Source organism: Balaenoptera physalus (genome assembly GCF_965194825.1).
Source record: "Balaenoptera physalus genome assembly, chromosome: 14".
NCBI classification, from domain to species: Eukaryota; Metazoa; Chordata; class Mammalia; order Artiodactyla; family Balaenopteridae; genus Balaenoptera; species Balaenoptera physalus.
This window is the reverse complement of record NC_138893.1, coordinates 91,707,740-91,733,150: the sequence shown is the minus strand read 5'-3', so window position 1 is coordinate 91,733,150 and position 25,411 is coordinate 91,707,740. Positions and strand designations below refer to the sequence as shown.

The 25,411-nt window shown below is 36.6% G+C and overlaps 1 long non-coding RNA gene across 1 annotated transcript; it reads left to right on the top strand.

The window, feature by feature from the left end:
* LOC309642756 lies at window positions 1-24,314 on the top strand. Its single transcript, XR_014253361.1, has 2 exons — window positions 1-14,055; window positions 14,092-24,314. It is a non-coding gene; the product is annotated as an uncharacterized lncRNA (long non-coding RNA).
* The last annotated feature ends 1,097 nt before the right edge of the window (window positions 24,315-25,411 follow it).

Below are 25,411 nucleotides of genomic sequence, written 5' to 3'. Positions count from 1 at the left end.
GGAGGCAAAATAGACCTCGAATAGCCAAAGCAGTCTTGAGGGAAAAAAACAGAGCTGGAGGAATCTGACTCCCTGACTTCAGACTATACTACAAAGCTACAGTAATCAAGACAGTATGGTACTGGCATAAAAACAGAAATATAGATCAATGGAACAGGATAGAAAGCCCAGAGATAAACCCATGCACCTATGGTCAACTAATCTATGACAAAGGAGGCAAGGATATACATTGGAGAAAAGACAGCCTCTTCAATAAGTTGTGCTGGGAAAACTGGACAGCTACATGTAAAAGAATGAAATTAGAACACTCCCTAACACCATACACAGAAATAAACTCAAAATGGATTAGAGACCTAAATGTAAGACTGGACACTATAAAACTCTTAGAGGAAAACATAGGAAGAACACTCTTTGACATAAATCACAGCAAGATCTTCTTTGATCCACCTCCTAGAGTAATGGAAATAAAAACAAAAATAAACAAATGAGGCGTAATGAAACTTCAAAGCTTTTGCAAAGCAAAGGAAACTGCAAACAAGACAAAAAGACAACCCTCAGAATGGAAGAAAACATTTGTAAATGAATCAACAGACAAAGGATTAATCTCCAAAATATATAAACAGCTCATGTAGCTCAGTATTAAGAAAACAAACAACCCAATTCAAAAATGGGCAGAAGACCTAAATAGACATTTCTCCAAAGATGACATACAGATGGCCAAGAAGCACATGAAAAGATGCTCAACATCACTAATTATTAGAGAAATGCAAATCAAAACTACTGTGAGGTATCACCTCATACCAGTTAGAATGGGCATTATCAGAAAATCTACAAACAACAAATGCTGGAGAGGGTGTGGAGAAAAGGGAACCCTCTTGCACTGTTGGTGGGAATGTAAATTGATACAGCCACTATGGAAAACAGTATGGAGGTTCCTTAAAAAACTAAAAATAGAATTACCATATGACCCAGCAATCCCACTACTGGGCATATACCCAGAGAATACCATAGTTCAAAAAGACACATGAACCCCAGTGTTCATTGCAGCACTATTTACAATAGCCAGGTCATGGAAGCAACCTAAATGCCCATTGACAGACAAATGGATAAAGAAGTTGTGGTACATATATACAATGGACTATTACTCAGCCATAAAAAGGAACAAAACTGCGTCATTTGTAGAGACGTGGATGGATCTAAAGACTGTCATACAGAGTGAAGTAAGTCAGAAAGAGAAAAACAAATATCATATATTAATGCATAAATGTGGAACCTAGAAAAATGGTACAGATGAACCAGTTTGCAGGGCAGAAATTGAGACACAGGTGTAGAGAGCAAATGTATGGACACCGAGGTGGGAAAGTGACAGGGGGTGGTGGTGGTGGTGTGATGAATTGGGAGATTGGGATTGACATATATGCACTAATATGTATAAAATGGATAACTAGTAAGAACCTGCTGTATATAAAAAATAAATTTAAAAAAAAATTGATAGCCTCCAGAAGAGCAAAAACTGTGGTATAAGGAGTGTTTGTGGGGAGGTTGATACATACCCACAAGGCATGTATAAAAGGACTCTGAGGCTGTATATTTTGGGAATAGTGCTATGTGATCTATATGCACTGTGTCATTTAATCATCACCAAAATATCAAGAAGTCAATGTCATTGCTTTTGTTTTTCAGATGGGGAAACTGAGACTCAGAGAGGTTAAATAACCTTCCCAAGGTCACAGTTAGTAATAGAGGCTGGATTCAAATCCAGTTATATCTGACTGTAAAGTTAAAGCTCTTAAACACTGTATCTCTCTCTCTCTCTCTCTCTCACACACACACACACACACACACACACACACACACACGCATTTTGATAAGTTTGGGAAGAAGTAGATTAGCAGAATAGAGAAGGAAGCAAATACAGATGGTAGTAATTTTTGATGACAGGTGAGACCTAGTAGAATTACTTCATTTTAAGATTTTAAATGAAAATTGGGTATGATTTTTAGAGTAGTCAATGAGAAGGTGGACTCTAGGATAATAACCTTCGGTGGTGGCTCATAGGTCTTTTGCCCATGAAGCCAAATCTTCTAGAACCATTTCAGTGGTTTGGGACTCAGGAGGCTGATGGAGGATAAGTGTTCTCAGTCTCCTGGCTCTCAGAAAAAAGGGGTAACATAGTAGCATCTCAATATGTTTTTTCCAATGGATAGTTTCTACTTCATTGGAAGAGAATCTGGTGTAATATTGGAGAGTAAGACCTAAACTTGGATCTGAACACAATTCAACTCCTTGACCCAAAAAAAACTATCCAGGAAAGTGTCCTAATCCCATATGCAGGTGAGGGTGTTTTCCTTTCAGAAACTGAAAGGTCTTTTCCAGGCAAGGTTGTCGCAACCAACCTAATCTAGGAAGAGGCTTTGCCTAGGCAACTGAGAACTGAGTTACCCTAACTCAGTTATTCATATTGAAAATAAAAAAGAAGGGATAACAGACTGTTGAGGGAAATCTAGGGAATGATTAGGACATATCTCTGATCCTTTGTAATGGCCACCATTACAAAATATTACAGGGCACTTTCTTCAGAGCTATGTATTTTGTATTTAATTCCCAAGAACTTTTTTTAGGTGCTTGTCAGGCACTGATTTAGGTGCTGAAAATATGACTCAGAATTCTTGGACTTAAATTCATATAATATTTTAGAGTTTATAGTGCATTAATATACATTATTTTATTGAACACTGTACCAATTCTGAGTTTAAAAGGGCACGTATGTTTGATCCTATTTTAAAAGTAAGGAAGGAGTGACTTTTTAGTATTGAAGTTTTTACCTGTGTTCTAGGCCTTGTCATCCTTCTCTTCAGTTTCCAAACTCTTAAAATTTGGTGATAATACCTCTTCTATCTATCTTATTGGATTCTTGTACCATTTAAAATCAGGTGACTGCTGTAAAACTAATTAATAAAAATAAAATTTATATACAAATCCAGCTCACTAATTAGACATAACTATTTTAAATTATTGATTTTAAAGCAATATCCTATTGCCTTTCATTTTCTATTTTTTCTCCTACAATAGAGAAGGCTGTACCAAAATAGTAGTTTTCCAATCCCACAGATGTAAGTAGTAAAAAGTTATGACCAAACCACAGTGTTTATATAGAGGTATCTGAGTATCATGTTTCTTTTCATCTAAATATTTAATTGGCCAACCTAATTTAAGAGGAACTGAAAAATGTGGGGCCACAGTATGGCGCTAATCTCTGGTATGGAACATCATGATAGCTGTGTCTACATAAAAGCAACATCTAACATGTTTAAATAGGCAATTTTGTTCCCCAACAATATACTAGAAACATAAACATTTATAATGAAAAATACATATGTTATGAGGGACGTGTGTTTACTCTAGAAACAGTGCAATTAGTGGATCCAACTCTCAAGCCTCTGAAAGTTTGTGGAGTCCCTAAATGGAGCTTAGGGTTTTAAATCCTACACTTTCTTCTAGCTACCACCATATTTAAAAGTTCCCATTTACTGCTACCTTTTTAAAAGAGAAATAGAAACTATGTATTTCCACTCCCTCATATTCCATTCATTCCTCAGTGAATTACAATCTGGTTTTCAACCCATTCACTGTCTTGCCAAGTTTATATATTAATTCTTAGATGGTAAAGCCAGTGGATTCTGTTGAATTCCTGTGTTTCTGATGTCCTGCAGTATTTGACACTATCTGTTCTTTTGAAACTCTTACCTTGGTATATGTGTTTCCCTTTTCTCCTGATTTCTCTTCTTTCTAGATGTGCTAATTTAATCTCATTAGTGAGCTCAGTTTACTTGGCCTACCTACTTTTTAAAAGTTGATGATGCAAGAGATTCTATTCTTGATCTTTACTTTTCTCATTCTAGTCACATTCTTATCTATTCCCATGCATTCATTATCACCTCTACATTCAGTGATTCCAAAACTTCTACATATCTGTATGTCTATATTCTAGACATCTCTCTTACATTACAGACCTCCATAGCTGTTTACTGAAACTGTGTAGTTCATTACTGAACATTTTCATATCAATAATTCCATTCATTCATCTATATGTCTATCCATTTATTCATGTACCATAGCTTTTTGTATATGTTCCATAAGCATCATAAACTAACATGTGAAAATCAAACTCTTCACATAGCATTTTTTTCTCCTTTATTTTCTATGTGGTGACTGGAAATGTCATCTACCCAGTTACAGAAGTTAAAAAACCTAGTGATGTATTTGATCCATTAAGCTGGAATCTCTAGAGTAGGAACCTTGCCTTGGTATTTTTTTTAACTCTCCTCAGGTTGAGAGCATCCAGGCTTGAGAGATATGAAGTAGATCAGTGCTTCACCAATTGCAGTGTGCAAAGAATCACCTAGGGATCTTGTTAAATTGCAGATTCTGATTGAGTAGATCTGGATCGTGGCCTGAGGTTCTGCATTTCTAATAAGCTCCCAGGCAATGACAGATGCTGTTTGTGGGCAAACGTTGAATATTAAGACTGTAGCTGATTATGTGATAATACCACCAGTCTACCTGCCCTCTCTTAGGGTTTCTTTGGTGGAATATGTGGAGCATTCCAAAGATAAAATGTGGGTTCTTTTACCCATGTTTCTAGCAGTGCACCTTTTGTGCCTCAATTTATTTATCAAGCTCTGAAGCTTCATGGATCTCTAGATATTTTTCCCACCATGAATTGGTTAGATTAAGCAGCAACATTAGAGTAAATTAGGATTAAAAGTGAATAGAGCAATACAATGGGTCTATTCCAATTATTATATTAGTTTATCCCTTGATGGCTCACAGGTCATCAACTCAAACACCTTTTTTTAATTTAAATTCTCAAACATTTTGAGGTTCCCTGGTAGACGAAGTTTAGAGCAAAAATATCATAGGAGCTTTGGAGTTTTCTAAGAAAAGAGGCTTAAAATAAAACAGAAGCTTTTATTTCAAAGATCATTCTTTTTTTTAACCAACAGAGAACAATCAGTGACTGCCTAGGGAATAAGAAAGTGGCTCACTCATGATGGCCAGTGGTGCCTCAGCTCCTGTCTTTATCCCAGAGATATTCTTAGTCACGACATCTGGCATTTGACACCATCCTGACATTGAACTTGGCCTGAGTGCCTCATCACATTTTGAACACTGCCGGTCACCATTAGCCTGAATAATTAAGAGTTGGATAAGTCTTCCCCTTCCAAGATGCTGTCACGAATTTGAAGGGTTTGGAAAGAATTTAAGTAATTTGGATAACTTGCCCACTCTTTATTGAGATTGATCAGATTAGACTCTAAACAAAGATGCTTTTAAAACAAAAGATTCACAGGCAAGCAAGTTTTCAAAATGGTTTCTTTCAGAAAAATCTTATAGTTAAACTTGTATCTAATCTTGATTTGTCTTATTCAAGAAATCTACAAATGAAATATACAGATTTTAAACTTCTATTCACCTCTCTCACCATAAGCTATTGACAATATACTTGCAGTCACTTAATATTATCAAAATCAATACCTTCAAACAAAAGGGACTATCTGTTTGCTAAAAGCCTAAGCAAAGCAAAGATCCGCTGAAAATGATACTTCATTTTAGGGGGATAAAATTTAATTGGCTTGAATAAAACTGAAATGTATCTGATCTTTGTGTTCATTTAAAAAAACTGAACCACTTGAACTGTGACTTTGACATGGTTTTATGGTTTATCAAGTTCAGGTAGTAACACTAATTTCAAAGCTTTAAAATTCCATTGACATGCAACCAACCAGTTTTCTAAATATTTAAGAAAATAAATGATGCTCCATCACTTCATAGGCTCTACAAGCTGCTGTACCCTGGGCTAGAAATGTTATCTTCTTTTTTTTTTTTTTAAGTTTTTTTTTTTTTTAATTTATTAATTTATTTATTTTTGGCTGTGTTGGGTATTCGTTTCTGTGCGAGGGCTTTCTCTAGCTGTGGCAAGCGGGGGCCACTCTTCATCGCGGTGTGCGGGCCTCTCACTATCGCGGTCTCTCGTTGCGGAGCACAGGCTCCAGATGCGCAGGCTCAGTAGTTGTGGCTCACGTGCCTAGTTGCTCCGTGGCATGTGGGATCCTCCCAGACCAGGCTCGAACCCGTGTCCCCTGCATTAGCAGGCAGACTCTCAACCACTGCGCCACCAGGGAAGCCCTAGAAATGTTATCTTCTATTGAGCCAATTCTTACTAAGAAAATAGCTGTGAACATCCTCTTTTCTGTTATGAGTATAACCTCCATGAAGATAGAGTCCTTAGACATTTTTGTTCACAGTTCTATTCCAGTTCAAGAATAATGCATGGCTCATACCAGACACTGAATAAATATTGAATGAATGTCAACTATGAGAGTGCCTCCTAGTTCCCACTCCAGGGTACTGTGGAAGTGCCAGTTGTCAATGAACTCTTTTAGAGTTCAGACTCCTACATGGAACCAGTTTATTGATTTAAAAATATGAAGCAGGGACTTCCCTGGAGGTCCAGTGGTTAAGACTTCGCCTTCCAATGCAGGGGTTGCGCGTTTGATCCCTGGTCGGGTAGCTAAGATCCCACATGCCCCGGGGCCAAAAAACCAAAACATAAAACAGAAGCAATATTGTAACAAATTCAATAAAGACTTTAAAATATGGTCCACATTAAAAATAAATCTTAAAAAAAAAAAAAAAGAAGCAGAAAGAGCTCCATTTTCTTTTCTATCTAGGGCTGGTGAAAAACCAATTTAAAAAGAACTGCATTTTCAACTCACCACAGTAGCAGTCCCCCACCATGCCCCCTTATTTTTCTTAATATTCATGGCTTCCCCAAAACTTTAGAGCTAAGTTCCAAACCATACCATGGTTTTCAAGTTCTTCCAGAAGTTACCTGTATAACTCTCTAGCCAAATGCAGCACAACTCTTCCCCATGTGCTCAGTGGTCCTTCCATACTAGTCTCCTTTCATCCACCAGTGTTTTCATTTCTCTAGATATTCTGTTTGGTTCTAGAAATATCTTCCATTTCTTCCTCACTCTGTTCACATTTTTTCCTTAAATACTTGGACATTTTTATAATAGCTGTTTCACATTCTTGCCTGCCAATTCCATTATCTTCATTATTTTTGAGTCTGTTTCTACTAATTTTTCTCCTGGTTTATGTGTCATATTTTCCAACATCTTTGCATTTTTTGATTGGGTGCTATACATTGTGAATTTTATGTTGTTGTGTGTCTAGATTCTGTTCTGTTAGGTGGTTAGGTTACTTGTGGTCCAGTTTGATCCTTTCCAGGCTTATTTTGAGTTCCATAAGGACAGATCTAGTATAATCTTTACTCTAGGGATTATTTAGCCCCATTACTAAGTTAGACCAGAAATATTGGTCTTCTTTCTCTTCTTCAGGTATGTTATACTCTTTCTTTCCTCTGGGTTTGGCACGTTCTGATCTAAGTTAAATTTGTCCTGTATTTGCCTCCATCAGACTCTGAACTTTCCATTTTGAAATTAAACCTGTGATTACATATATAATGAATGTAATTTCCTCTAGATTGTAAAGTCCATGACACAGGGGAAATTAGCAAAGGGAAGTCATCTTTTCCCATCAAACAAATGACATATTTCAGGACTAGTTTAGAGGTTATTTTCCTAATGAGAATTTGATCAGTGAAAAGATGAGTCAGTCAGGCACCAACACACTTACCAGGGAGAAGGTAGTAGAGATGCCAATTATTTCCTCTGTTAATAATTTCTTTTCTTTCCCCACACTTCCTTCTGAAATTTTTGCTCCCATGGATCCTGCTGAATGAGCAGTCATTCATTTGATTTCATCCTCCTGGTCATGACTGGCCAGACTGGGGATGGAAAAGTGTCATAAAGTAAGCCAACCATATTCTTTATTTCAGATATAATAATTAGGTTCTGTTTTTCTTCCTTGAGGCCAAACTATCTCCCCGGTGGGACTGAGCCACTGGGCAACAGGCCCAGTAGGAATCTTGGCTGTCTGTCAGAACATGATGCCCAGAGGGTATATTGATGTCAATGAGGCCCAGAATGGGCTAGCAGTTAGGTGTAGTGGAGGTAAGCAGGCCAAGTGTATGAGCAGAAAATATGAAGAGACACATGTACACTGTGATTATTATTAGGCAGCTCCTGGTATAAGGTACCATGTCCCAATTACAAAGTGAAGAGTTCATGGGAAAACTTAAGTGTTCCTTGTGATTGGTTATATTAATTTTCTAGGGCTTCCATAACAGATTACTACAAACATGGTGGCTTACAACAATAGAAATTTAATTGTTCAGGGTTCTGGAGGCCAGAAGTCTGAAATGAAGGTGTCAGTAGGATTGGTTGCTTTTGGAGGCTATGAGGAAAAACCTGCTCCATGACTCTCTCCTAGCTTCTGATGGCACTGGAAGTCCTTCACATTCCTTGGCTTGTAGGTGCATCATTCCAGTCTCTGCCTCTATCTTCACATTGTTTTTCTTGCTGTGTTTCTCCTGTGTCTCTCAAATCTTCTGCCCCTTTCTATAACAAGGACACCAGTCATTGGATTTAGGGCCCACCCTAAATCCAGAATTGTCTCATCTTGAGATCCTTAATTATACATCTACAAAGACACTAATCCCAAATGAATTCACATTCATAGGTATGGAAGTGGTTAGGACTTAGGCATATCTTTTTTGGTCCATAAGTGAACCCACTATATTTTTAAACGCAGGACTGAATTCTAACTTAGAAAAACAAGGGTCCAGATCAGGAACCAAGTCATAACTTTAGGCACAGAAAAAAGGAAACAGGAGTCTGATTGTGGGAACTCAACTTCAGGGTCAAAATAGGACCAGTAGTAAATGGAATGGAAGCCTAGTTACTGGTCTAGGAAGGCTCTTTTCACATTCTAACAGATTAGAAACAGACTTTGTCAAATTGCCTGGGACATGGAAAAAAAAAAAAAAATCCACCAGCTCCAGCAGGTGAGCCACATTATTAATCCCTAAATGAATGATCTGGGAGCTGTAGATTGAGTAAAATAAAGCAGACAAATTTTTTAACGGATTTAACAACTTGCTTACGGTTTAGCTAGTAGTCTGCACAGAAATTCTAACCGGCTCTTTGACGTTCTTCCTTTGTGTATTCCACAAATAATTTCCACCAAGTTAACACAAATTCTGACTTTCCTCTTTGCTCCAATCCCCAAAATAGGAAAATGGATATATAGCTTTTCAATTAGTCCCATTGGGGATTATGTAAAACAAAGCTAGAAATATCTTGATTAAACTTTAAAAATCTTCACAGATTTTCTTTTAAGCTTCCTTAGCATTTGAATCACTTAAAAAATCAAACTTCTTAGTACACAATTTTTAAAAATTTCTATCACAAATACCACCAATTCCTCATTTTCTCAGCAGACAGAAGTCTCCTGAACACTAAACTTCTTATTCCATTTTTAGGTAACTTCTTAAGCAATGATGTCCCACTTTTAAAGATATTAAAATATGCTCTAACAACACACTCAGAAACATATGTCTTATCATTCTAAATTGGGTCTTTTTTCCTACTGTCTCCCAAAAATGGAGAAAAAGAGTTGATGAAACTGAACAGCTTCATTTTTCTGTGAATGAGTAGTGCTGTTTGGAACAGACATGGGCATTAGTGATCACCTGAAGTCAAGGACTGGTGGGTCAGAGAAGCCTAATCACAGTTGCAAAAATCACTTACTTTAGGATATGATGACATTTCTTCCATATCCAAATAGTTTGTAACTTGGCATACAACATCTGTTCAAATGACAGGCAGCTTTCTGTCTTTAAGAGCAAATATATTTCCTCAGCTCGGAGTAATGGCTGTCATTGATTTGATGTTTGATGAACCAAGGTCTTTGGAGTCAGTGTGCACAGAATGCAGTCATGGCTGAGGTTTTGGCAAGATTCCCCACTGCCTCAGAAAATGACTAGCTGTCCCTTTAGGTAGCTTAAAGAAATAGCTCTCCGATGAGTCATCCGGAGGTTAACAACTCAAAGTGCTACATCTGAACAGGTTTTTGGTGTCATCACTGCCCATGAGAAGACACAGGCTTGAAACCCTGGCTACTGACAGCAAGTCAAAGGGTCACCTTCTCCCCTCCAGTCAGTTCACAAGAAAAGAACCCCAGATGACCACTTCACAGAAGCCCTTGCATAGAGCTTGCATTTTTTGATTTTCTCTCTCACTAGATACTTTAGAAAGCTTTTGGAAAATGCATTTAACATATTCCAAAGGTCACAGCGACAAAGGTTTCTGCTCCATTGCTATATCCATGCTTGGCCAGGCCTTAAAATTTCAATCTTTGTGGATATTTTTTTTGACATCAGCTGTACAGCAGTGAATGAACATTACTGGTGTTCAAGGCTGCAGATGAAACAGGACAGACTGTTGCTCTGTGTGTATTAGGCTGTATAGAAATAGAGTTCCCATATTTTCTGAACTGAAAGTCAATTCTGTTGTCTGACAAATATGAATGACCTCATGGGAACAATGGGACAGAATATTTGAAATCAAGAATGTTATGGACAATCTGGGATGTGTGGTTTCTGTACATACAAGGGACTTGACTTCATTCAAATTTGATGAAAGCTAAATGGCTCTTTGTATATGTTTAGGTTCAAAGCCTGGGTAGACTGTTAACTGCATGTTACTGCTCGCTTTCCTTCTCATCACCCTCTGAGCAATGTTAACAGTATATAGTAAAAGGCAGCTTTCAGAGGTGCCACATGTCCTCCACCAACCATTAATAATGGGGAAACGCAATGCCTATTTGCTAATCAAATGTAATGAGCAGGTTAATGAAAAACACATTCCAAGTTCCTCTAAGTAATGATCTTACCTCTGTCTCTCAAGTCATCAGGGATGGTTTGACAAGCAGGTGTCTTAGGGTACTCAGTGATATGAATTTAGTTAATTTGCTCGGTTTCCATCCTAAGGAAACTATGCAAACAGCACTTTTCATTTTAAATACTGGTCAGGTTTTTCAAAATCCCAATGTTATGACAATGGTGAGAAACAGAAATTGAGAGATAAAGAGTTGGTGAATGGCCTTAGCCCATCAGACTGATGAGAAAGCTAAAACACACTAGGGTTATGTGGTTGATCCATGCTGGGTACTGAGAACAGTCAGATATGCCTTGCTTTTGGTCAGGTAACAGTAACACTGACAATAATAATAATGTGTGCTAAGTGCTTTTCATTAATTATTGCAATCAATTCTCATAGTTACCCTGTGAGTTAGAATATAATGTTTTCCTCAGACTTAAGGCAATGAAGCTGGGGATCAGAAAGGTTAAATAGCTTCTTCATGGTCACATGATGTGTAATAAGTGGTGGAACCAGGATTTGATGTTGAAGCAGCTTGCACATGTTCTCTGAGCCTCTCTGGTACTTAGGCAGCCATTTCTTAACAACCAGTGTGAGGACTGCAAATAATTATAACTTCTCCCTGAAAGATTTTCGTCTTACTCCTGATTTACTCTACAGCAAGCACTGTATTTTGGTTTCTATTGTATAAAGTGCTTTGCACACAAAAGGAGCTCAATAAACATTAGCAGAATGAATTTAATTTTTTAATCTTGTTTTAAGACTTTACATTCCAATTGTGTGCTCAGAAAGATGCAGACAGATGCAAAGGGTGTGCATGGATTAGATAAAATCAGGCCCACTACTTTTGCTCTGGACCCTGGGATGATGGTGTAGGAAACCTGATGCCAAGTGCTAGTCTCAGAAAATGCTCAGATCAGGCAGTGCTCTCTAAATGTGGATCAGCTAAGCAGGTTAAGAGCTCTGTATGGTCAAGAGAAAGGTCAAATGCCTTCAGTTACAACTAACCTTCCACAGCAGCAGGTGAGGTCAAGAAGGCACAGTGAACATTGTTCTTAGCTGGAAGAAATCTCAAACAATCCTCTGAGAAAATTCCTGGCATCCCCCAAATCTAATTGTGCTCATTAAATTTGCCTTCAGTCAGAATTAGAGGTAAAAGAAGGTTAATTAGTTAATTTATTGCTATCTTCTCCAGAGGCAGCAAATACATTTTTATCTTCACAACAAACTCACTCCCGAAACCTACATGAGACCTTGAGATTCATCAGTAGCTCTCATGTTTGTCAAGAAATAAGAGCCTCAAATTCTGTCCATTAATCTCTCTCTTTCTGGACCTGGGGGCATGTTACCCTGTGGCCTGTTATCGGTCAAATGTGCCCTATGTCAGACGATTAGCTAAGCACTGCACTTGAGCTACAGTTTCTCCTCAGCCTAATGAAAAGACAGCCTCCTCTTAGAGATACAGAGTTAACCTTTCAGTCATTTTTTTCACCAGAGCTTTGGTAAATTTTCTGTTACAAGGGGATTTTAAAAAGTTGGTGTTAGTAGCCCTGAGAAGTGAAGTTGGGGCCATTACAAACTTACAGTGAAAAGAATGACATCCTTTTGGCATTTCAGTGACAAACTTGCTTTTCCTCAGGCGAAGGAGGTCCAGCAGGCTTGTCAATGGGTTTTTTTCTCAGAGAGTTCTAGTGTGAGCATTGCTGCCTGGGCAATTACATTGTGACTGTAAGATAGCTTCTATTTCCCAGTGGACCATAACTAGAAATGCAGTGCCCATATTTTTCAAGCAGGAAATCGTGACAGCTGGCATGGCATTTAAGAGGGTAACAGGACATAATTTTTTATATCAAAACTCTAGCAAAATCCACAAATTTCATAAACAAATATCTATATACTTTGCTTATGCAATCACAAAGAATAATATTTATTATACTAGCTAATCCTACTGAAAGTTTACTATATACGAAATACAAACCATTTGATCCTTACAATAGCACTAGACACTAAATGCTATTACTACTATTCACATTTGGATGATGGGGAAATTGAGATAGAGAGTGGGTAAGAATTTCACCAACTTCACATAACCAGTAAGTGGCCAAGTTAAGATTTCAACCTAAGAAATTTAGATGGAGGGAATATACTCTTAACCATTATGCTGTATTGCTTGTTTTAACTAGAGAACAAGGTTATGCAAACAAAAGACCTCAATAACAACAACTACAATTTACATTTATTTACTATTATAACATTCAAGGTACTTTTAAAATCTTGCTATGCACATTTTTGTATTTAATCCCCTCAACAATTCTATAGGTAGGTATTATTATTATCCTCATTTTGTAGATGGAAAAACAGAGGCACATGAAATATGAGTAACTTTACTCATGCCAGTTGGTACATAAGTGGTATAACTGGGATTCAAACCCAGGTAAAGCCATTCTGACCCATGTCTCTTAATTTATGTTTGTTGATGTTGAAGTAATATTTTGAAAAATGGATCCCAATTATTAGATTCTTAAATTCAATAAAAAAAGAATTTTCTTTACATTGGTCATTTATAATTCAAAACAACTCCAGAAACTTTCTTCTATAAATTAGGTATCCTCTAACATCAATTAAAATGACTAAACACAAAACTACATAAATAGAATCAAATTAATTGTCCAAGAAAGACAAGTGGACCACTGTCTTTCTTGTCTCTCTCTAGTAAAGTTATAAAAGCATAACTTCAAAAAGAGGGAAGTAATATAGTGACTGATTTTCTACTACCCACGGGAATGTTTTCAAACAGGTGACAATGTAGATAAACTTGCAACTTCATGCTTAATAGAATTTCTTTATTTTTTAATTTTTTATTGACTTACAATATTATAGTAGTTTCAGGTGTATGACATAGCAACTTGACATTTTTATATATTGCAAAATGATCATCATGATAATTCTAGTTACCATAAAAACTTATTAAAATATTATTGACCATATTCCCTATGCTGTACATTACATCCCCACAACTTATTTATTTTATAGCTAGAAGTTTTTACCTCTTAATCTCCTTAACCTACTTCACTCATCCCCCCACTTTCCTCCCCTCTGGCAACCACCCATTTGTTTTCTGTATCTGTGAATCTGTTTCTCTTTTGTTATGCTTGTTTGTTTGTTTGTTTTATTTTTTAGATTGCATATATAAGAGAAAAATACAGTATTTATCTTTCTCTGTCTGACTTATTTCGCTAAGCAGAATATCCTCAAGGTCCATCCGTGTTGTTGCAAATGACAAATTTTATTCTTTTTTTATGGCTGATTAATATTCTACTGTATATATACCACAATTCCTTTATCCATTCATCTGTTGATGGACACCTAGGTTGCTTCCATATCTTGGCTATAATAAATAATGATGCCATGAACGTTGGGATCCATATATCTTTTTGAATTAGTGTTTTCACTTCTTTGGATATATCAATATATGCAGAAGTGGAATTGCTGGATCATATGGTAATTCTATTTTTAATTTTTTGAGGAACATCCCTACTATTCCATAGTGGCTGTACCAATGTACATTCCCACCAACAGTATACTAGGGTTCCCTTTTCTCCACATCCTCACCAACACTTATTATTTGTTGACTATTTTATGACAGCCATTCTGACAGTTGTGAAGTGATGTCTCATTGTGGTTTTGATTTGCATTTCCCTGAGGATTAGTGATGATGAGCATCTTTTCATGTGTCTGTTGACCATCTGTATGTCTTCTTTGGAAAAAAGTCTATTCAGGGCCTCTGCCCATTTTTTAATAAAGTTTGTTTTATTTTTGATGTTGAGTTGTATGAATTCTTTGTATATTTTAGATATTAACTCCTTATTGGATATATCATTTGCAACTGTTTTGTCCCATTCAGTAGGCGGCCTTTTCATTTGTTCATAGTTTCTTTTGCTGTGCAAAGTTTTTTAGTTTGACGTAGTCCCATTTGTTTGTTTTTGCTTTTGTTTCCCTTGCCTGAGGGGACGTGTCAAAAAAATTATTGCTAAGACTGATACCAAAGAACATACTGCCTATGTTTTTTTCTAGGAGTTTTTATCATATGATTTTTATCTTTCATTGTATCAATATTAATGTGGTGTATAACATTTATTGATTTGCATATGTTGAGCCATTCTTGCATCCCAGGGATAAATTCTTTAAGTGTTTGGTAAAACTCAACTGTTAAGCCATCTGGTCCCGGACTTCTGTTTGTTGAGAGTTTTTTTAAAATTACTGATTCAACTTCATGACTCGTAATCAGTTTATTTATATTTTCTATTTCTTCCTGATTCAGTCTTGGGAGATTGTGTGTTTCTAGGAACGTATCCATTTCTTCTAGATTGTCCATCTTATTGTTTTATCATTGTTCATAGTAACCTCTTATGATCATTTGCATTTCTGTGGTGTCAGTTGTAACTTGTCTTCTTTCCCTTATGAATTTATTTACTTGAGCTTCCTCTCTTTTTTCCTTGTTGAGTCTGGCTAAGGGTTTATCAATTTTGTTTATCTTTTCAAAGAACCAGCTCTTAGTTTCATGGATCTTTTCTATTGTTTTTTTCAGTCTCTATTTCATTTATTTCTGCTTTGATCTTTATGGTTTCTTTCCTTGTACTAACTTTGAGTTTTGTTTGTTCTTTTTTTTCTAGTTACTTTTGGTGTGAGGTTAGATTGTTGCTTGAGATTTTTCTCATTTCCTGAGGTAGGTTTGTATCACTATAAACTTGCCTCTTGGAACTGCTTTGGCTGCATCCCTTAGATTTTGTACCATTGTGTTTCCCTTTTCATTTGTCCCTAGGTATTTTTAAATTTCCTCTTTGATTTCTTCAGTGACCCATTGGTTGTTTAATAGCATGTTGTTTAGCCTCCTTGTGTTTGTGTTTTTTGCAGTTTTTTTTCTTATAGTTGCTTTCTAGTCTCATACCATTGTTGTCAGAAAAGATCCTTGATATGACTTCAGTCTTCTTAAATGATTGAGACTTGTTTTGTGGCCTAGCATGTGATCTATCCTGGAGAATGTTTCACATGCACTTGAAAAGAATGTGTATTCTGCTGTTTTTGGATGGAATGTTCTATATATATCTATTAAGTTTATTTGATCTAATGTGTCATTTAAGGCTAGTGTTTTCCTATTGATTTTCTGTCTAGATGATCTGTCCATTGACGTAAGCGGGGTGTTAAAGTCCCCCACTATTATTGTGTTACTGTCAATTTCTTCCTTTATGTCTGTTATTATTTGCTTTATGTATTGAGGTGGTCCTATGTTGGGTGCATGTATATTTACAATTGTTATATCTTCTTGATGGATTGATCCCTTAATCATTATGAATGTCCTTCTTTGTTTCTGACTCCAGTCTTTGTTTTAAAGTCTATTTGTCTGACATAACTGTTGCTACCTCAGCTTTCTTTTTGTTTCCATTCACTTGGAGTAACTTTTTCTATCCTCTCAATTTGAGTCTGTGTGTGTCTTTAGATCTGATGTGAGTCTCTTGTAGGTAGCATATATATGGGTCTTGTTTTTTAATCCATTCAGCCACTCTGTGTCTTTTGATTGGAGCATTAATCTATTTACATTTAAAGTAATTATTGGTAGGTATGTACTTACTGCCATTTTCTTAATTCTTCTTTGGTTGTTTTTATAATTCTTTTTGTTCCTTTCTTCTTATTTTACTCTCTTCCCTTGTGATTTGATGACTTTCTTTAGTGTTATATTTGGATTCCTTTCTCTTTTTTGTCTATTTATTATTGATTTTTGGTTTGTGGTTACCATGAAGTTTATATATAGCAGTATATATATGATTATTTTTAGGTTGATGACCTCTTAAGTTTGAATGCATTCTAACAATTCTGCATTTTTACTCCCCCACATGTTGAATGTTTTTGACATCATGTCTTACATCTTTTTATTGTGTGTATTCCTTAATTACTTATTATGAATATAGATGATTTTACTACTTTCGTCTTTTAATCTTCCTACTAGCTTTATAAGTGGTTGAGCTATTACCTTTACTGTATGTTTGCCTTTACCAGTGTGATTTTTCCTTTCATAAGTTTCACATTTCTAGTTGTGGTCTTGTCTTTTCCACTTAGAGAAGTGCTTTTAACATTTCTTGTAAAGTTGCATTAGTGGTGTTGAACTCTTTTAGTTTTTACTACTTTGTAAGACTCTTTATCTCTCCTTCAAATCTGAATGATAACCTTGTTGTGTAGAGTATTCTTGGCCGTAGGTTTTTTCTTATTATCATTCTGAATATATTATGCCACTCCCTTCTGGCCTGCAAAGTTTCTGCTGAAAAGTCAGCTGATAGGCTTATGGGAGTTCCCTTGTACATAACTAGTTGCTTTTCCCTTGCTGGTTTTAAGATTTTTTCCTTATCTTTAATTTTTGCCATTTAATTACAATGTGTCTTGGGGTGGACCTGTTGGAGTTCATCTTGTTTGGGATTCTCTGTGCTTCCTGGATCTGGATGTCTGTTTCCTTTCCCAGGTTAGGGAATTTTACAGCTATTATTTTTTTCAAATAAGTTCTTTGCCTTTCTCTCTCTCTCTTCTCCTTCTGGGACCCCTATAATGTGAATATTAGTATGCTTGATGTTGTCCCAGAGGTCTCTTACACTGCTATCATTTTTTAAAGTGCTTTTTTCTGTTTAGCTTGGGTGATTTCCACTACTCTTTCAGTTCACTGATCTATTCCTCTGTATCATCTAATCTACTGTTGATTCCATATATTTTTTTATTTCAGTTATTGTATTTTTCAGCTCTCTTTGGTTCTTTTTTATATTTTCTAACTCTTTGTTAACTTCTCCCTGTGTTCATCCATTCTTTTCTCAAGTTTGTTGAGCATCTTTATGATCATTACCTTGAACTCTTTATCAGGTAGATTGTTGGTCTCCACTTCCCTTAGTTCTTCTTTGGGGTTTTGTCTTGTTCCCTCATTTGGAACATATTCCTGTCTCTTCATTTTGCCTAATTCTCTGTGTTTATTTCTGTGTTTTAGGTAAGTTTGTTATGTTTCCTGATCTTGGAGAAGTGGCATCATTTTGGAGATAGCTTATGGGGCCCAGTAGCATAGCCCCCTCTGGTCATCAGCACCGTATGCTCTAGGGCTGCCCTCTTTGTAGGCTGTGAGGGCCCTTCTGTTAAGGTGGGTAGACCACTGTGGTGACAGTGCTAGGCAAGCTAGCCCATGGCCTGGTTGGCTTCCAGGTCCTGCTGCTGTGCCGTGGCTCCAGCCTATTAGTGGGCAGGGTCGGATTCTGGCATGGCTGGTTGTGGGGCCTGCAGGGGTTGGGGCTGGTGCCAGCCTGCTGGCGGGGGACTGTGTCCCTGCATGGCTCCCTCTAAGGTGGAGTTCCTGGATCTGGTGCCAGCCCTCTGGTGGATGGGTAAGCCCCTTGCACTAATACGCTAGAGGGAGGACTCCAAAATGGTTTTTGCCAGCATCTATATGCCCAGGTGGAATTCCAGTTGCCTCCTGCCTGTCTGTGAGGCTCTCCAAGATGAGCAAGTGGATCTGACCCAGGTGCCTTTAAAAGTACTGCCTCTGTCTTGAACTCCAAGCAAGTAAGATTTTGTGAGTGCCCTTTAAGAGCTCTCTTGTACACAAGCCCTGCTGACCTTCAAAACCTGGTATTCTGGAGGGTTCATCTTCCCAGTGCAGGACCCACAGGCTAGGGAGCTTGATGTGGGGCTTGGATCCCTTGCTTTTTGAGGAGAACCTCTGCAGTTGTGATTACACTCCGTTTGTGGGTCACCTACCTGGGGGTGTGGGTCTTGACTATACCACATCTCCAGCCTTCCTACTCGTTTCATTGTAGTTCCTTCTTTATATCTTTAGTTGTAGAACATCTTTTCTGTTAGTTATCAGGTCACTCTCATAGATAGTTGCTTTGTAAATAGCTGTAATTTTGGTGTGCCCATGGGAAGAGGTGAGCTCATGATCTTCCTACTCTGCCATCTTCGCCATATCCCCTAACAGAATTTCTCCTTTTTTTTTTTAAACATATCGATTGTTTCTAGGTAGTCTTTGTTACTTTCCTAGTTGAGTAAAGCTAAATATTAAATATATTGCCATTTATTTTGTGACATATTTCTTTTGAGGAGAACCTGTATAAAATAGTTGTTGATCACGTTCCTGATAGACACAAACCCAACAAATTATAGCTATATGTGTGTGTCTTCATTTTCAAATACATAATAAATACTTCTGCTCAAATACTTCTATTTTAAAAAATGGAATGCATAAACATAGATTCTGGCAAACATACTTGGTAATCATCAAACAAAACATACCAATCAATTCTCTCATTAATCATAGTATATGAATATTCCAGAGTTACATCAAGTGCCTAATTAGAATTTCATTATTCCTTTACAAATGGAATTGTACTAGATTTTGATTGTTTTAGATATTATGCTTCTTAGTAGGTCCAAAAGTAGACACTTAGTAACACATGATCCTACCCACAACTTTCTTAGCATAAATAACTAGACGAATAATATGATGCTATCCTCTGTATTCTCTTTCCAAATGTCATCTGAAGACAATAAACAAAGAAGTGTTGCATGTGCTATTCATGTTTAATTGTTAAAATTCACCAGGTGGCACTGACTTAAGCTAGGCATTAAGAAAATTGGTATGGAAATTAGGAACCGTAGCATGTGGATCCTTACGGTAAAATTAAAGGATGCCAGAGCTGGAAAGGGCCCTTTTTTTTCTTTTTATAAATAACAACTTTATTGATACAAATTTCACATACCATACAATTCACTCATTTAAGTGTACAATTCAGCAGTATTTAGTATGTTCACAGAGAGAGTCTATAACCATCACCACAATCTAATTTTAGAATATTTTGTCCTCCCCGAAAGAAATCCCATACTTATTAGCAGTCACTCCCCATTGCTTCCCTCCCTGCAGCCCCTGCCTAACACTAGCTACTTTCTATCTCTGTAGATTTGCCTTTTCTAGACATTTCAATATAAATGGAATCATACAATATGCCGCCTTTTGTGTGACTGACCTCTTTCATTTCACATAATGTTTTCACATAAAGTCACATATGTCAGTACTTCATTCCTTTTTATTACTTGATAATATGAAAAGGGCTCTTTAATCTAATTCAGCTGTCATTTATGACTGATGAGTAAATTGAAGTCTAGAGAAATTCATCACCCAACCCTAGATCACTCAGAGAGTTAACAGCAGAACCAGGACTAGAACTCAGATCTATGGAGTCAGTTTTAAAGAATCTGCCTCAGTTAGAAGGACATGGTACCTGTAGATTCTGCCATTAGCAGTATGACTTTAAGAAAGCTTTTTAATTTCTCTGACCCTCATATTCTTGTATTTCAGAGATTAAATTAAAATTAAATTGTATATGCTGTTATACTACTTTGACCAATTAAAACACATTTCTTTGCCTTTGGCTGCAATTATAACAATATTCAGGGACATAGCATTGGTTACCTCATGTTACTGAAAGGTTCTCAATGGAAGCTATGTGTAAAAATGTGAAAGCGAGTTATAGAGCAAGAACTATTCTAAGTATTCATCTCATTTTTTCATATTAAGAGTATAATATGCTATTTTGCATATGAGAAAACTTCAACCCAGAAAAGTAAGGATGTTGTTTGAAGTCCTCTTGCTACTAAGGCACAGAGCAAGGATTCAAAATGTGTTTTGTAGGACTTCAAAACCACATGAAACTTTCTTTTTGAGAGAAACAATACAGGACCAGTTGGCAAGTAAAGAGACTCAAAGAAATCACAGTGACAATCACAATGACTCAAAAACAAAAAAACTCAGGGTCATCCAATGCTACTTAGAGTGGGGTCAAGCCGAATAGCCTTTGAGAATATCTCTGTATCATAACAGGGCAAGATGATTGTTTTTCAAAATGATGGCCTTGAATCATCAGTAAAGAGTAAATTCTGGTCTACACATTCTATTTAAGAGAGATCATAAAATTCAAAATCAAATGTGTTAGATATAAGCTTATTAGGAAAGCACAGTTATTTAAGATGATTCATTTTGGAAGGTTCCAGGTGGCAGAATGCTAGTACTGGAAGTTATTTCCATAAAAATATCTTTGCTGTTATTTTAGAGAGGAATATTGTGGACTGTATTGTTTTTTCAGGTGACGAGGTTAAATTTGAGGTTTAATCAATGGTCCAGTCATCCAAAATGCTACATCTTTGCTTTTTCCTGCTGTACCTATTTATAGAGTTTATGAGCTGTGTTAGACCTTTAGAGTGGGTGGCTCAGTTGAGTGATTTGTCAGAGAGAAGTGGGAGTTGTGTTGTTTTTTCTTTAAGGTTAGTGGAATAATGTTCATTATTTAAACTTAAGGATCAGGTTCCACCCAAATTGCCTAAATAATTTTTATTTTGTCATCCCCCCCCTCCGCAAAGAAGTTATTAGTGCATCTAAATGGGTTTGCTGTATATTTTCATTAGTATATTAAAAGAAAATGTGAAAATATCTTTCTACAGTGCTGATAAATTAGATCCCTGAAGTTAGTTCTCATATGACCCTGGCTAAAATAATAGAAGGTAAATTACAGCGCTCCTTGAATTTCATCCTAGTTAAAAATAGCAGTCTGTTTTGCCTCATGTCCATAAACCTAGTGGTATAATTTCAAATATTTCCAGCTAATTAGGCAATCTTTATGTCTAAATCCTTCATACCTCTTTCATTACATTTGATAGATTTTGAGAAAACAGCTGGAAATTTTTATCAATGAAAACAGATTTTGTTTTATTATTATTAAATTTTTAAAATCTCTGCATGTCAGTAGGATGTGCTGCAAATTATTTTAAAGACCTATTCAAGCTGGACATAGTGACATTAAAATAAAAGCAGAACATTTTGCTTGCAGATATTAAAGTTGATTTACTAACAAGTTTAGCATAAAAGACAGCTAAAATAAGTTATGAGAGTGAAAGGAAATTGGATTATATTGTTTGTGGTTTGAGCTGACTGGGGTTGAACTAATTTTACTTCATAACAATAAGACAAAAATGAACATTGACCTTAATTATCCTAAATCATCAATGAAGCAATGATGTGACATCTTATGAAAATAAGTGCAAATAAAAGTTACAGCATCTCTATGGGTCTGTCCTTTATGTAGAATCAGGCAAAATACTAAGCTTCATCCGGGACAAAGACATGTATCTGTGCCATGTGGTTTTGGTAGTCAATCATTTAATCAATTCCAGAGATAAACTTGTCCTTAGACAAAGTTTGAACTGCTGTAGAAATTCTCTGCTAGGTCTTTAAACAGGGAGGAAGCAGCAGATTGGAGATTCAGAGTGAACCAAAGAAAGGGGAGAGGAAGAATAAGAATCAAGCACCTAATATATACCAGGCACAGTTCAAGATTCTTAATAGGTGCCATCATGGAGTTCTCTCAATCACCTTGACATACCTTGATAACTGTTATCATACCTATTCAAAACACCGTTGTGGTCAGCTTTGCTTTCATCCATCTCACTCAATATCATTCCATCCTTCATTCATCTACTATACTCCAGGCATGCCATCCTCCTCTCTTCTCTGGAACACTAGAAAAATCTTCCCTTCCTTGGGGGCTTTGTATACACTGTTCCCTCTGCCTTGAATACCCTTGCCCCTTCAGCCACTACCTATAAACCCCACTCTTCAAATGGCTAGTTCCTGTCATCTTTAAGTTCTTGCACTATTTTATTTTGGGGACAGAACAAAGCGAGTCTGTAATACTGTGGCTTAATAATATGGAAGTGTATTTATTTTTCATGTGAGAGCCCAAAGATTGGTGATCCAGGTTTGATAGGCAACTCAGCAATTTTCACACTTGACTTACATTTCTGACTCTAAGTCCCAGAGTGTGTCATCTTCCAGCTAGTTGGCAGGGGAAAAAGATGGTGTGCATGTTCAATTGCACTGTACTGTGCACTTAAAATTTTGTTAAGAAGGTAGATCTCATGTTGTGTTCTTACAGTAACAATAATAATAACAATAATAATAACAATAGTAGAACAATACACAGAAATGGCAAAAATTGCTTCTGCTCACATCCCAGTGACTAGAATTTAGTCGCTTGGTTATACTTAGATGCCAAGGAAGCTGAGAAATAGAATATTTAGCTGGGGAACCATCATCCTAATTAAGACCACATTAAAATGGAAAAGAAGGAGACCAATTATTGAGGAGCACCTAATAGTCTAGACAGGATCTGGTAGAGATATCATCTTTACAGAAAATCCTTCTTTGATCACTCTATCTAAGTAAGTCTCTTATGTTATTTTGTTTTCTTTATCACTGGATCTTGTAGGCTTTCTTTATAGCAATTTTAATTTTTTGATTTTATATTCATGACGTTACTTTTTAAATTCCTATTTTTTTTAACCTTAAACTCCTTGAAAGTAGCACTGTGTTTATTTTGTTTTCCATTTTATCCTTCATTCCTATATGCCTGGAATATGTCATATATGAAAGTCATATTTGACACAGTAAAGATTGTTTGAATAGAAGTCCAAATAAATCTCCAGACAGATAACACCTCAAATCAGATGGATTTATTGACTGAAAATTTGAGCAATTCATAGGGGAATCAACAAATTTAACTTCAAAAGGACAAGCAATATCCCTATCACAGTGGTATCTAAAGTGTTGGTCAGCTATCCACTAGTAGGTTACACAATCCATTTACTGAGTCATAGCCAGCATAAAACTTTAGTTTCAGTTATATGTACATGTGAATGTTTGTACATTCTGAGTCTCAAGGTAGAATGTAATTATTACTGTGAATGATGTGAATAAGAATGAAATGCACTACCTAGCGCACTTAGAAGATTAGGCTCAAAGGCAAGGCAGATATGGGAGAAAAAAAGTTGATCCTTACAGAGCTTAATGTGACCTGCCTCACAGGCTAACAAAATGACATCAAATGGTGAGTCATCTTTTCACCGTTTCCATGATTTTCAAATGCATCTTTTCCAGCAATGTGCTATCAAAGTATGTTTCAAAGAAGAGAAGAATGTGTGTTTCAAAGCATTGTTTCATCTTATCAATCATAGTGGGCTATTATCTAAAGTATGAAAACTTCAAAAATAACTTTGAATTAAGTTCAACTTGAGAACATCTTTTTACTTTTGAAATTCAGATATACCCAGGGAACTCACGTACTTGCTCTGGTGTTTGGTTCTAGTTAATTGATCAGTGGTCTTTTCTAATGTGCCCGCCTGTGAGGACCCCATGTTTTATTTAGAACAAAGTTTAGTTGTCTCCTTTGAGCTTTTTGTGTGAATGCGATTTTGCTCTTTGTTGACTTCCTATATTGGTAATAGACTTTTTCCCCTTTCTCACTTTTTTTCTAACTAGATAAATCTGAAATGAAAATAGTATTCATCTATTGACTTTATTAAGATTTTAGTCTTTTATTTTACTCTCTCTTTTTTTTTTAATAAATTTATTTATTTATTTATTTATTTTTGGCTGTGTTGGGTTTTCTTTTCTGTGCGAGGGCTTTCTCTAGTTGCGGCGAGCGGGGGCCACTCTTCATCGCGGTGTGCGGAGCTCTCACTGTCGCGGCCTCTCTTGTTGTGGAGCACAGGCTCCAGACACTCAGGCTCAGTAGTTGTGGCTCATGGGCCTAGTTGCTCCGCGGCATGTGGGATCTTCCCAGACCAGGGCTCGAACCCGTGTCCCCTGCACTGGCAGGCAGATTCTCAACCACTGCGCCACCAGGGAAGCCCTTTACTCTCTTTTTAAAATCAATACAGTGTTTTTCTTCTGGCTCCGTCAGTTTTCACGGGACTTATCAACTCCCAGGTACTTTATAAAATGTGTTCAATGGACAATATCAGAGCCAGAAGTAAGAGTGATACTTCCCTAAGCACATGGCTTATTCAGAACCTAACCTGCTGCTCCACACACACCTACATCTTTTAAATCAGCTATGAATCATTTCTACCACTGGGAGGAAGTGCAAAAAAAGTGAAAATGACAAGAATTTTCTTCCTTCAAAATCAGTTTCATTTGTTATTCTCTGAACTGATTCAGGACTGATTCTCTGAAATAACTGACCTAGGGGAATCCTAAAATGTCTATCGGAGCTCCTTTAAATGAACCTGACTCTCCCACTCACTCACCAGCACTACACCACAACTAGTGACAGGACGTTGTTGGAATTCAGCCATACCTCTACCAATTTATATACTCTTCCTTGCTTTCAGATATACTGGATCCTCAGCTCTCTTTCCTTCTTACTTTTGCTTAGAACCTCATCCAGTATTAGCATACAGTTTTATTTAGTATTTATTTAGTGCTTACTATGGTTCAGGCATTATGCTAAGCCCTTTACTTGCATAATCTAATTTAATCCTCACAACAACCCAGTGAGCTAATTTCGAATTAATTATCTATTGCTGCATGACAAATACGTGTAAGACTTAATGGCTTGAAACAACAAAAATCATTTATTCTCTCTCAGAGAGAGGTGGTTTCTGTGGTTCAGGAATTTAAAAGTTTCTTAGCTAAGAATTCTGGTTTA